This window comes from Belonocnema kinseyi, chromosome 5, assembly GCF_010883055.1.
Source record: "Belonocnema kinseyi isolate 2016_QV_RU_SX_M_011 chromosome 5, B_treatae_v1, whole genome shotgun sequence".
NCBI lineage: Eukaryota > Metazoa > Arthropoda > Insecta > Hymenoptera > Cynipidae > Belonocnema > Belonocnema kinseyi.
The window spans coordinates 54,103,769-54,118,798 of record NC_046661.1 but is presented as its reverse complement, the minus strand read 5'-3'; positions in this window follow the sequence as shown (position 1 = coordinate 54,118,798).

Genomic DNA, 15,030 nt, shown 5'->3' with positions numbered 1-15,030 from the left:
AGGATTGAATAAACACCGCATGGTCCTACTGAACCGCGGTAAATCATACTTATGACCAGGTCTTACAACCCTGAGATGGAAGGTCACAGGGCACGATACAATCAGAAGGACATGCCGACGAAATCATTTTGTGCCTTGAGGTCACGAAGCGATCTAAGGATGGCAGCTTTCTCCATGCATTTCGCAAGTTCCTTGGCATATCTGACACGCTGGTTTGGCTTTAAGTTTACGAACAAGTGTCAGCTTCGTACCTAGGGAAGCACCGAACACAATGACCTTTACTTTAATCTAATATGTGAAGTACAGTCGTTGCAGCTTGCGTTTGAGGTCATGATACCTCTCCCCCTTATCGTTCTTCTCAGTAGGGATAATGTAGTCGACCGGAGATGAGAATTCGACCACGAATATATTTTGTTTCTTGAAGTCTTGGAGAACAATGTCAGGCCTCGAGTGTGCAACATTAACGATTGTCCGAAAACTATAGTTCCAGAAAATTTGGCACTTGTCGTTTTGGACAATTGACTCTAACTTCCTCGGAGCGTTCGGCAGGACAGGTTCGTGGCCAACAAAGTAAGAGTAACAAAAATTGTAATGAAGCACTCTTAGGGCGGCATTATGTCTTTAAAGATACGCGGTTCCCGCGTGGTTGGGACGCCCAGGTAGTATGTGTTCTAGGTACTCGCGTTTGAATGACACTTTCTGCACCTATCTCACGGAATTTCTTGACCTGAAATGCGGTTACGCTATACTAAGGTGAAAATAACACCGTTCTGGCACGCGAAAATGAAACCCTCTGTACGCTGAATTAAGCCTTGATAATTTGAAAAAAGCAAAAGTTTGCTCTTTCGACAAGGACTTTTGTTCTACATTTCTGTCAAAGTTTCCGTGCATTTTTTGTCAAGTAGCTCTTGGCGGAATTTTGCAACCTCTGCTCTCTTCACTTCGGCTTAGAAAAAAAGAATCCAGATGGATTAATGCACTTTCCTTACTTTTAATGTTAAAATTCAAGCCAAGGTTGTCAGCCGCCTGCCCTGCGTCTTTGTGAAGGAACGCTCCTTTGCCAATCATTTCGTGATTTCTGACCATGTTTAGGAGAGGATCTCTACCATTTGCTACGATGTAAGGTGTACCTAGAACAATTCGATTATGAAGGCACTAAATATTCAGAAGTAAGCTCTTATGCATATGCATGATCTTACGTGTGGCGATGTCAAGGGCCTGAAGCTCGTTCTTCGTCCATTAAACCACCCTAGACGAGTAGTGTAGAACCGGGATGGCAAGAATGTTAGTCGCAGATATAAAATTTTTCGAAAAATATGCTTGTATCTTCTTCGGAGAGATTCATTTCCTGATGTTACGTCCTGAATGCGGCTTTGAGGCACGCCCAGGCACGTACAGGTCTCTCCACTGTCAATATGTCTAATAACACTTATATCTACAAGCTAAGGGTCCTCTGGAACGCTTATAATCTTTCCTTTTTTCAAATGAATTTTTGCACATTTGTCCAATTCAAAGTCCATACCAATCTTTCATGTGTACTACTTGACGAGATTTAAAACATTCTGAAGTTTGCTTTTGTCAGAAGTATAGATATTTAGGTCATCCATGTATAATAGATGATGAAATTATACTTGCGATGATTGATGTCGCCACAGAGGTATCCAGAAAAATTTCGTGGAGCGAGAGATAGAGGCAAAATAGTGATGCAAAAAATCAGATGACTCATAGTGTTACCCTAAAAGACGCCCCTATGGAAGGTGATGTCGTTCGTTGTAACTCGACATTTTCCAGATGAGATAGTAAATCTAAGGAAAGAATATAAGATAGTAATTTCTTTTATTATAGTAATTAATTAACATAGTAACTAATTTAGAGTAGAAGATAGTAAATTCCAAAGGGGCATTAATCTCTCTATGCATTTCAGTGCATGTGGAAGAACCTTCAAGCTTTCCAATAGAAAGGTGATAAGTCTATGAGATGTTGAATTGCAAGCTTTCCGGTAGTCAATCCAGGCCACTGACAGGTCACTTTAATGGGCTAGTGCGTCTTTGTAGATGTACATGTCAATTAGCAGGTTCTCTCGGCATCCTGCTACACCATTTTTCGAGCCACGTCGTTTGTACACCTCTCCACAGAGGCTCAATTTTTCGAACAATCCTGTTGTTTAGGACCGCTGTGATAATCTTATACAGTGTGTTTAAACAAGTTATTGGCCTGTAATTCTCTGGGTTGGCTGAGTTGGCTTTCTTCGGTAGGAGTATAGTGCGTCCTAATACCAGCCACTGCGCAATGGGCGTTTCCGAATTCAAATATGAGGTGAATATGTGGGCCAGATTTTAATGTGTAGAAGTACACTTCTTCCACCAGAAGTTCTTGATACTATCTGGTCCTGCAGCTGAAAAGTTCTTCGAAACCCTCAGTACTATTTTGACCTCTTCAGCAGTGATTAATGGACATTTCTCCTGAAATGTTATAAGGTTGTCGCAAAACTCCTTAAAGCGAATAATACTATCAGCATCTTCTTTTAACTCCAGTGCTTTCGGGATCTTGTATAACTCTCTCCAAAAAGTTCCACCTCGTTGGGCTTGGGTGGATTTTTAACAGAACAAGAGGAACGCTGAAGAGGCGCGATGGATCAACAAGAAAACGTTGATTCTCCCTAATCCATCTCTCCCTCTTCTGTATTATTGTTCTTGCGCCAGACAACACCCGTATTTTGTCGACAATATGCTGCTAGATTGTTAGCGGCTTTGAATTTTTCAGTGTGTGATTGAAGCTCCTCACTTCTTGGGCGGACTTTCTAACCCTTTCCATGAACGATCTACCTCATGTTATTTAGTCAATCACACACTGAGCACGTGACGCATTCTGTCTTGCCAATCTAATTTTCTTATTTAGTTTATGCATGCCTTTTTGATGTTTTGTTTTATCGAAGGTTTTAACCTACGATTTGAATCAGCCAAAGATCTCGCAGCACCATAAACTGAACAATTGATGGTCCAGAGGTACGACTCCTCCCAGATATCCTCACAAAGGGAGGCATCCATTTCAACCAGATCTTGGGGCTTAGGAGGAACCTGTATATTAATGTTCCTGCTAGACCCGAAATCATAATAATCTTTTAAAAAAGTACCTGCTTTCCGAGGTTGGTCTCAATGTCGCTTCATTATCTTCATCTTTAGCTTGTTCATGTATGCTATTTTTCACTATAAGTGTATTTAGCTAATCAGCGTCAAGTTGGAACAGCCGAGACTGTAAAAATGAAAAGATAAAAATCTTGCTTTACTCGTTTAAGTATCTTATTTTCTATCATATCAGACACCATCTTACTTCTACAAAATGCACGACCGTTGGAAATTATGTAAGTGATTAACCCGTGCGGGAAAACGTTTAAAAAACGTTTAGAAACCTTATGAGCCATTCCTAGGACTACCATGAAATTTGTTTACGCTGGTATCTAGTCCAGACTTTCATCAAAGTCTATGTCTCAAAATCTCGGAAATTTCTACAAAATTGTATCCATCGAGAAATCTTATAGTTTTCTATCAACTCTTATTGGAATTCTATTAAATCTGATACACTTTAGACTTGTGTCAGATCCTACGTATCAAAATATCAGAAATTTCTATCAAATTGTGTCTGCAGAAAAATCTTATTCTTTCCTATTACCTAGAATTTTCAAAGTGGCATTAGATTTGAAAAAGTTTGAATAATAATGCCTTGGTAGAAATATGTAAGATTTCTTGAAGAGTAAATTTCGATTGCAATTTTTCAAGTTTTAGACATAAGTGTATAATATAATGAAAAATTAAATAAATAGTATAATATATAATATACAGAAAATAGTATAAAATATACATGTATGGTGCAAATGAGATTTAATATAATTTCAATAAAAAAACTGCTAATAGAAAAAGCATAGGATTTTAGATTTAATAGAATTTTATAGATATTTTCGAGATTTCGAGACATAGGATTTAGTCAAGTTTCAATAGCGAAAACTTTGAGTGTAAGTGTATAAGCCTTCTCGACGGTTTACAGAAAAAGTGATGACACGCAATGTTGCAGGTAATCGGTCAAGCAGGATAAATGCGCGGCACTACTATCTGTCCAAAAAATATAGGCACCTCGATTTTTGTACAGGTTTTCATGAAATTCTCAGCAGAAAAAAAATCTAAAAATATGAGACAATATGCGTGTTACAGGTGAAGGTTTTGCCAATACTGATACGGAGTTTCAAAATGTTCACAAGATTAGCGATTGTTTCCTGGCGAAAGAAAGTTGAAAAAGTACCATAATAATATTATCATTTCCGAATACTCAACTTTAAATAACTCTAAGTCACTAAAAATAAATGATGAAAATTCTGGAAAAAATGTATAACTTCGTTGATCCTTTCTGTGCAGAATGGTGAAATTTAGAGCTAAAAATCATTATTTGTTAATAAGTTGTTAACGAAAACGCAGGGAGGTGTCAACTCCGAAACTAAGGAACGTACAGAGATGCTTCTTGAAGCAAATTACACATTTCTGGTTTTTGAAAGTGTTGCATATATTTTCAATGAGAAAAAAGTTGGACTTGAATGTTTTAAAAACAGTTTTCTTATAAGTAAAATACAATAGACTTTACGATAATCGAGGCAATTGTATCCTTTTTTTGCATCAGGACTTAGCAACTGTGTAAACAGCCTGAGTACCAGAGAAGGTCGTATTGCACGCGTAGCAATAGCGCTAGCAATCCGTGTAGTAAATACCCTAATAGTATTCCATACATTAAACAGGGAACTGTTCGGGTGTTATAAAGGGTAACTTGGCTAGAAAATGTTATGCAGGCTCTTGTCAGGGGTTGGTAGGGTTACCTCTATTTGTTTTCTAAACAATTACAGGAAAGTTTAGATAGGTCCTAACTTAGAATTTAGACAGGCACTGCTCAAATATGAAAGGTATTTCCCTTAATTTGTCAATATCTATAAAAATGGAATTTTGAATAAAGTATAATCATAGAAGTCTTTATTTATACAGTAAATTCAAAACCTGACGGGCAAACAAGCAGTACTGTGTCCATGCGAATGCAGCCAATGTTTGATAGCCTTATATGCTTCAAAAGTTTGATGCCTTGGTTGATGACTATACGTCTTTTATTATTGGTCATTTTATTATTATTTACGAAATCATGAAAAGAAAAAGGGCGTCAAACCAAATCAGGAGCTAAAGTTACCCAATGGAAAAAATTACGCACTGAGCAATGGGCAATAGTGGACGAAAGTGACAATGCAGAAGGCAAAAGTGAGGTTATAAATGTTCAGGATGACACTCGTGAAAGTAATTTAACCTAAAGATGCACAGTAATACAAGATGATGAATTTTAAATGTAGATGAATTTTATTTTTGTATTAAATTAACTAAGTCACTTAATTTGAAACAGAAATGGAACTTAAGTGCAGTGTTTCGTATCTGATGTACGAGTGATATGATAATCAACTGACAGGTATGTTGAGTTTGAGCGCTGGATAGTATGCGGAGTTTGAGCGCTAGATAGTAGCGATCAACACTGAACTCATGATAATTGTTTCGTCAACGGATGTTTGATTATAAATAGAATGGTGGTACATATGCGATGAAAAAAGAAATGAAAAAGGTTTCAATATTTACATTCTGTACCTGCAGGTACCCATGGTAGCTTGAAATGGATACAAGTGCCTTGTTTAGTGCCATTAAGTTCTTTTTTCCTTCTAATAATCTTATCGACTTGGTGGATAAAACAACTTGATTTATTAGACACAAATGAAGAATTTATTCAATGCTCACATTTAAAAAAAATATATATATATTTCCTAAAATTATTCAATTTTTAATTTTATATTCATTTCATGCTTCTAATAACTAAACGGTAGCGCATAAATTTTGTGAATTTCAATAAGCAGCTGACTTAAATTAACCTATAAGTTTCATTTCACACGCACGCGTTGATGGAAAGTCAACAATCTTTCTGTTTTAGATTAACCTATAAAGTACATTTTACGTACATGAAGCAATTGACTTATAAAACAAGTTTAGTTACACTGTGTAAAAATAATGTATGGACTGTGTTGCAATTGAAGTTCTGCAATAATATTCAAAAACAATAAATGAAATATATTTTTCATTCTAATTGAACGTTTCTTGTTGTTCGTTTACACAGTGTGAAAAATTAATTTCCAATTTGATATGTTCTTCTTCGCAAAACCTGGGTAGAAATTGCCTCTTTATTCCTAAACTATGTAAATATTGGCTCTTACGCGAGGCCGCAATCAGATTTTCTAGCTAGAAGAATCGAGGCTTTCCCTCGGCTGGCCGTCGACAGATTATTGTCGTGTGCTACTTGACATTTCGTTTTTAGCACTATATTTTCTAATTAAACTAGATAAAAGGCTTTATTTATAATGATATATATTAAAAACAATTTCTATCAATTAATTATTTTCTCATGGGCCCTTGTAAAGCCCTCGACAGGTAAAACGGTTAATATGGCTGGGAGTGCAAGCAAGTAATTTAAAGTTATTATGCTTAATTATACTTAAATTGAAAAAAAAGAAAAATTAAAAAAATTACTGAGACTCAAATTTAAAATTTTTATATTTTTTTCTGATAAAATTTAAAACATTTGGTGCCTTAAAATTTTGAAAGGAATGTTTTTTTAATATTGATTTAATTTAAAATCATCTAAATACGTTTGAAAATCATATTTAACGTATCGAGTTTCAAGAACCTTTCTTCCTGAGTTGAAAAGTATCGGATGAATGCCGTCCAGTGTTTATGATCTCGTACTCAGCGTGGCATCGTAGCATCGTAGCTTTGGGGATTAGGCATTCGACTTATAAGCGTGCTGTGCGTGCTTTCGATTCTCAGTGCTTGCGGATATTTGAATAAATTGCGTATCTCTTTAGTTATGAGTGATAAGTCTTCTCTAGTCAAATTTAACAATTAATGTAGTTTTATAATAACGTGCGAAGTATAGCTAAGAATTTAATGTCAATAAAAATACGAGAAAACGGAGGAGTGTTTGTCTGAGGCTGCAGGAAGGTGTAAATTGTTTAGATTTTAACTTCTGCAAAGAAAATTTATTTTACATTTGGATCAATATTTTCCTTATGTGAATGAAAACTTTCTCGTAATAGATTATGGCAATGTGCTAGTTAAACTTTTTTACTATTGCAACCATAGCATCATACTTCAGTATTTTTCAGAGACAGGGCTCTTAAGAAACATGTTATAATTTCTACACTGTTAAAAATAATATCAAATTTAATATACCTATGCGTATCAAAATTCATTTATCAAATATATGAAATCGCCATTAAAGGCGACTATATTAAATTTCATATACATTCATGTTAATCACTCACAAGAAAAATCAGATACTTCCATTTTTCACAAATCCAAAATAAGTTTAGCAGTAATTTCAGATTGTACATAATAAAACATGATACCTTCTTCTTGTTAATCAGAAATAAAATTAGATTTCAAGTCGAAAGATTGAACTAAGCAAATAAATAACAGACCTAACCTACAACTCATTGTTTTCGAATTAAATTTTGACCATTCAGAGCGAAGTTAGAAAAAAGTTTCACCCGTACATTGCACTTTCATAATAAATAACAATTCAGTCAACGAATTCTAGATTATTAATTTAATTGAGAATATTTGACAAGATTTAAAGAAATTAAAGCCCCTTGAGTTTTTACGCACATTGCTATACTGACCTGTATATTAAATTTAATACATATGTGTATTAAATTCATTACACCAATGTATGTTACACTTCAGTAACGGCAGTGCATATTTGCTTCACACGCATGTATATTAAACCTCGTACAGATTTTTCTAACGGTGTCCCCCGGAAAAACTTTAATTGTAATTATTACGAAATCTCGTTAACCATAAAACGTCACCACATAACCTATCATCAAATTAAGAATTAATAGGGAAATAGAGCAAGGATCTAGAAAGGACCTTACTGTTTAGTCGGGCAATAGAAAGGCACCCGTGCTCGAATCTGGTCAGAGAGGACTTTTCTGCAAAGCGTGACGTTCTTGTCGGGTCTTTTCCAAATTTCCCGTTCAGCACGCCAATAAAGTTAGGAAAAAATAACTAGCACCCTACCAAAACCGAGTCGCCATTTCTGCACGGGAAAGTGCCCTGCTGAGAATACGGTTGCCTCGATTATCGCAAAGTCTTTTGTATTTTGCTAAAAATAAATAAATTATTTAAACATTCAATGGTAACTTTTTACTCGTTTAAAATATATACAACACTGTCAAAAACAAAAAATGTGTAATTTGCTTGAAGAATCATCTCTGTACGTTCCTTAGTTTCGGAGACGACACCTCCCTGCGTTTTTGTTAACAACTTATTAACAAATAATTCTTTTTAGCTCTAAATTTCACCATTCTGCACAGACCCGGGCAGAAATTGTCTTTTTATGCCTGAACTAAATATTGGCTCTTACGAGGCCGCAGCCAGATTTTCTAGCTGGAAGAATCTAGGCTTTCCCTCTGCTGGCCCTCGGCAGGTTTTTGTCGTCTGCTACTTGACAAATTATTTATACACTCACTTTCTATCACTAAATTTTTTAATTAAATTAGATATTGAAGCTATGAATGAAAAAAATTACATTAATGTTCTTATGCCTGATTAAACTTCAATTTAAAAAAGAAAAAATTGTAAAAGTTACCGAGATTCAAACTTTGAAAAAGTTCATTTTTTTCTGAAAAAATTTAAAACATTTAGTGCCTCAAAAATTTGAAAAGAATTTTCCTTAAAGATCGATTTCATTTTAAATCATGTGAGTACGTTTAAAAATCATATATAACAAATCGAGCTTCAAAAACCTTTTTTCATCATTTCTAAAGTATCGGATGAATGCCGCCAAGCATTCATGATATCGCACTCAGCGTGGGTGCATTATTTTCGTTTTAATTTGTTTAAATTTGTACAACGAATTTTAACCCCTAAAAACTATCCCCTGTGCGGAAAAACACCACCGCGGGGCCAGCGAAACGATTCGCTGGACCCGCCATTATCCAAACTCAACTTTATATGGGTGCATTATTTTTGTTTTAATTTGTTCAAATTGGCCCAACCAACTTCAACCCCTAGAAACTATCCCCTGTGAGAAAAACACCATAGCGGGGCCAGTGAAACGCTTCGCTGGCCCCGACATTATCTAAAATCAACTTTATATGGGTGCATTAGTTTTGTCTTAATTTGTTCAAATTTGTGTAACTAACTTCAACCCCTAAAAACTACCCCCTTGACGGAAAAACACCATCGCGGGGCCAGCGAAACGTTTCGCTGGCCCCGCCTTTATCCAAACTCAACTTTATATGGGTGCATTATTTTCGTTTTAATTTGTTCAAATTTGTACAACCAAATTCAACCCCTAAAGACTATCCCCTGTGAGAAAAACACCATGGCAGGGTCAGCGGAACGTTTTGCTGGCCACGGTATTATCTAAAATCAACTTTATATCGGTGCATTATTTTCTTTTTAAGTTTTTCAAATTTGTGCAACCAATTTTAACTCCTAAAAACTACCCCCTGTGCGGGAAACACCATGGCGGGGCCAGAGAAACATTTTGCTGGCCCCGACATTATCCAAAATTAACTTTAAATGGATTTAATATTTCCGTCTTAGTTTGTTCAAATTTGTGCAACGAACTATCCTTGGTGATTTTCTCACACGGACTAATTTTTAGCGTTTTAAGATAGTTGTGAAAAATTGAAAAAATTAAGACAAAACTAATGCACCCATATAAAGTTGATTTATGATAATGTTGGGATTAACGGTACGTTGCGCTGGATCTAATATGACGTTTACTCAACAGAGGGTAGTTTCTAGGGGTTAAAATTAATTTCACAAATTTGAACAAATTAACACGAAAATAATACACCCATATAAAGTTGCTTCAGATTATGTCGGGGCCAGCGAAAAGTTTCGCTGCCCCCGCCATCGTGGTTTTCTTATAGAGGGTAGGTTTTAGGGGTTGTAGTTGGTTATACAAATTTGAACAAATTAAAATGAATATAATGCACCCATATAAAGTTGATTTTGGACACTGTCGGGACTAGCGGTACGTTGCGCTTGATCCGATATGACGTTTGCTCAAAAGAGAGTTGTTTTTTGGGGGTTAAAGTTTGTTGCACAAATTGGAACAAATTAAGACGAAAATAATACATCCATTTAAATTTAATTTTGGATCATGTCGGGGCCAGCGAAACGTTTCTCTAGACCCGAGATGGTGTTTTCCTTACAGGGGTTAGTTTCTAGGGGTTGAAATTCGTTGCACAAATTTGAACAAATTAAAACGAAAATAATGCACCCATATAAAGATGATTTTGAATACTGTCGGGACTAGCGGTACGTTGCGCTGGATCCGATATGACGCTTGCTCAACATAAAGTTGTTTTTTAGAGGTTGAAGTTGGTTGCACAAATTTGAACAAATTAAGACGAAAATAATACATCCATATAAAGTTGATTTTGGATAATGTCGGGGCCAGCGAAACGTTTCGCTGGACCCTCCACGGTGTTTTTCGTACAGAGGGGAAGTTTTTAGGGGTTGAAGTTGATTGCACAAATTTGAACAAATTAAGACAATGTCGGGACTAGCGGTACGTTGCGCTGGATCTGATAAGACGTTTGCTCAACAGGGGGTAGTTGCTCGGGGTTGAAGTTGGTTGCACAAATTTGATCAAATTAAGACGAAAATAATGCACCCATATAAAGTTGCTTTGGATAATGTTGGGGCCAACAAAACGTTTCGCTGGCCCCGCCTTGGTGGTTTTTTCACAGGGGGCAGTTTTTAGGGGATATAGTTGGTTGTAAAAATTTGAACAAATTAAAACGAAAATAATGCATGTATTAAATTGTTTGATTATTAAATCCTATCAAACTTTCTCAGCAGGGCTGTTACATCGCCCGTAAAACAATATTTAAAGTATAAATGAGGCTCTGCACTTAATTTAGGAGGTGTGAACAGGTGGATTACACAAAATAAAAGCGCTGGTATGAGAAAAGGCAAATGATCTTTGATTATGAAGACGGGAGAGACGTCCACCGTAAAAAAGAGGGTAAAAGAGAAAAAGGGAAAGGAACGAGAGTGCGGCACGGATCAGAGGTGGATCTTGTCTTCTGGCATGTTTTCAATTACATTGCGTCTCCCCAATATGGTGTCTGATTACACCGAGATGTCGGGTCTTGATGCCACAAACGCATTTGTTACTTATATTCGCCGCTTTTTCTAAACGGTAAACACTGAGTCTGCAAATTAAGAACTAATGAAATATTATATAGAATTGGGCCAATCGAGCCACTTTTTAGAGTTTTCATTAAATCCTTACTTAAAAAGTTTCATAAGATTCGATGTAAAAAATGTAATACTTCTGCATCCGTTTTTCCTATCCAGCATTTCAGGAATTTCCTTTACATTTCTATCAAACGCTTTTAATTGAAAGGCCTTTGGTGATGTCCCGTTAAAAAAAACTATTAATTAGCTATTAAACGTCCTGATAGAATTACTGATTTCTATCGGAGCGAAATAGACCAGCGTCACAATCATTCCTATATTTTTCTGTACGTTTCTTTTTATATATAAAAAATGCATACCAGTTTTGACCGATCCCATTTCAAAATAGCCCGAGAGATACAGTTTATAGTTTCAGAATGATTTAGTATTTGAATGGTCGAGAACCATAAGGAGCTAGCTCGTATTCAGAAAATTTTTCAGGATCACGGAAAAACTGTTCACTGTATACATCTTGGGATAGACCCTTGAGAAAGTTTGTTATTTTATCTAAAATATTGTAGTAAAATGCATTTTTTTTACTTTCTGGAAAAGCGTGACACTTAAGAGATTGGACCATGCAAAAAACAAAAAAGTGAATTTTGAAAATTTGGTGGGTTAGTCCCTTATGGTCCCCGACCATTCGTTTGGATACAATATTGTTTAATAAAATAAAGGAACCTGTATTTTGAAGTTGAGACAAGAAATTTTTTTGTTTATTTTTTAGATGTACTATATATCTCGTGAGTTTCGATTTTGGTAAACCACTGCTTCACATCAAGAAAACTTATTTTGAAAAGATCGAATTTTTTAATTCATCTTGGAATTAACGAGTTACAAAAAAAATTCAGATAAAAACGTACATACCTATAAAAGTGACACTAAAATATGTTTTGCTTGTTTCTATTGTTTGACAACGTTGACGCAAAAAAATTCAAAAAATATATTTAAAAAACTTCCCGAACTCAACAATGGTCCAGCTCCTATACGATTGATAGGATGGTGCTACTCTTACTGCGCAAGCGTAAACATATTGTACCTAATTCTATTCATCCAAAAATACCTTTCTATCAAGATTTTCCCACTGAAATACTTGTAAAATCTTATCCACACTAGAGTTATTTATTAAAACTCTATTAAATCTTTTCCGCAAAAACGATTTCGCAAAGGACAGAATTTGACTAAACCCTCGAACAACAAGGTGAGGTGTTTAGGCACCCCAAGGGACTATTTTCGCGCATGATCTAGGCCCAGAGCATCTCAGGGGGACAGGGATCTCAATAGCCTCCTCTTCAGTCGTCCTCTGCACGTGGGAATGGACGAGGTTCACTAAGTCGTGCTACAGATGTTTTGAGAAGCGATAATACGAATTTTTACTGTATAATTTGGAATACATGATACGTTTTTTTCACGTTAGCGTTTTCACCAGTTAGTGAACATTAATTCTTTGTCTTTATTTGGTATTTTCGGGTATTTATGGTATGTGAGCAACATTAAGTTTTCATATAATTCTGATCAATTTTTGTACAATAAATATGCATTAACATTCAATATCCTGCCTTTTCTATGGAATTACCTGCATGAATCACTGTAAAATATTCTCATTTTTCAGGTCTTCAACTAATTCAACTTTTTGAAGCCGCCGCTAATGGGTCTATATTTTCTTTGAAGGTCATAGTCTTAACTTTCAAACCAACAACGAACAACAATTGGACCGTGTAGTGGACACATAAAAAAATAACGCAAAATTCCAATAGTAAGCGACAAGTAGTCTTTGGCACTGGAATACACGTTTTGGTACCTGATAGAATTTCAATAAAAATATGATGATAAGAAATTGTAGGATTTCTTTTTGGATACAATTTGATAGACAGTTGTATCATAAGTACTACTGAATTTTGATTCCTTAAATTCACTTGATTGAATTAAATAGGGTCTTAGTGAGCGCTGGTCGTAGGGGCTAAGGGATAAGTTTTTTAAACCCTTTCAGGCTGTGGTTACTCAATGCTTTAAGAGCGCAGACCTATAATCGACAGTGGCGCCATGAAACAAGTCCGCAGGTTTTTAAGATAAGATAATAGATGCTTAAGGTTATATCCAGATGATTTGTAATGTAATTGAAAATCCTAACAAATTGAAAGAACCAATAGAAAAACAAATTAAAATAACTAAATAATCTCTAGAATAATTATTTATATAGTTTTGTTCGTTTTTCTATTGGTTTTTTCATAAAAACATGTTTTAAGGAAAAACTAAAGATGATGAAAGTATGTTTGAAAGCAGTTTTTATTTACAATTTGTAATCATTTTCGACATTCATTTTCTTATCGGCAGTTTCCTTTTTAAATATTACTCTGTTTTTCTGGCAATAATACAGAAGTTACCGGTCCGTCTTTTAGTTTTCACTTTTGTACTTCAACAATAATCACCAGATCGAAAATGATGACAAAAAATTGCATATCAACTCTCAAGCAGTTCCTAATAGGTTAGGTTTGACAAGTGTTGACGTTCAAAAAACAACAAAGGAGTAAGAGAAATAGATCAACGTTTACCCCTGAGCGACTTGTAGCGGGGGGAAGACCTACAGAGCCATCTAACAAACCCGCAAAAAAGGATCAAAGTATGTGTATTCACAGTTGCCTGTACTAGTGACCACAGCCTGGACCCTTTTCGCCTGCTTGCAGGTTCGATTCCCGCCTCGTACTCTGGAATAGCCTTGGCAGCCCACGCAATGAACACTAGCCGAAGATTCATGGTTTATAATAGAATAGAAAGAGGTACAAGGAAAATGTGTAAAAATTAGGGGGCACATCAGAAAGCTACATTCCATCAAAATTAGATAGAAGTTTTATTAAAACTGCCGGTAGGATTTAATTCATGAAGTTTGTTAGATTCACTCGCTACGATTTCTACACGGAAAAAAGTTTCATGAGACATACCATCGAATCTAGAATATATTAAATTTAAAGAATATGTTCGTTTAGATTAGATAAAACGTTTAGTTAGTTGAGATGAAAAAGTTGTTTGGTATCAATTCTTCTCGCAGATCAGTAGTATTGATAAAGTTGCTAATTTCAAGAATTTATGATTTTCGACAGATTGTGTTTACTTTTCTTATTTTTAAGTAAGCTCCAATAAGTCCAAAGATATTGACTTTGGCTAATGCAGGGATCATTCTAAATTCCTTCGTACGCTTTGAGCTATTCGTTTAGCTGTTTTAAAGAATAACTCAGTTTCTCAAGCTCAATTTTTTCTGTGTACCAAATGTGCTTCAAAAATTGTATTTACATTACACTTCTTAATATATTTTCATGTATTTTTTTCCTAAATAGATATAATTTGATTAAATTTCATGTTTTGCCTGGGTAGAGAGTCTTTCAAATTTCCGGCAAATTTACTTTACTATTACTTTTACTACAATATTACTTTCGTTATTCTGAAGCAAGTTTCTCGTTGGCAGGAATTATTATTGGGAAAATCTTGGGCAACACTATTTTCCAAAAATATCGTTTCATAATTCTGCAGGTGCATAAATGGATGTGCATGAAAACTTCTGCTCTGCTTTCTGCACTGAGTCTGTTTACAACCTAATTAATTATAGAATAAAAAAACTACTTCTTCCAGAAATATTTTCTGGATAAAATTTGAAGAAAACATTATGGTTCTCTCAATAATACTCACATTCAAAAAAACTGCATTGCAATATTTT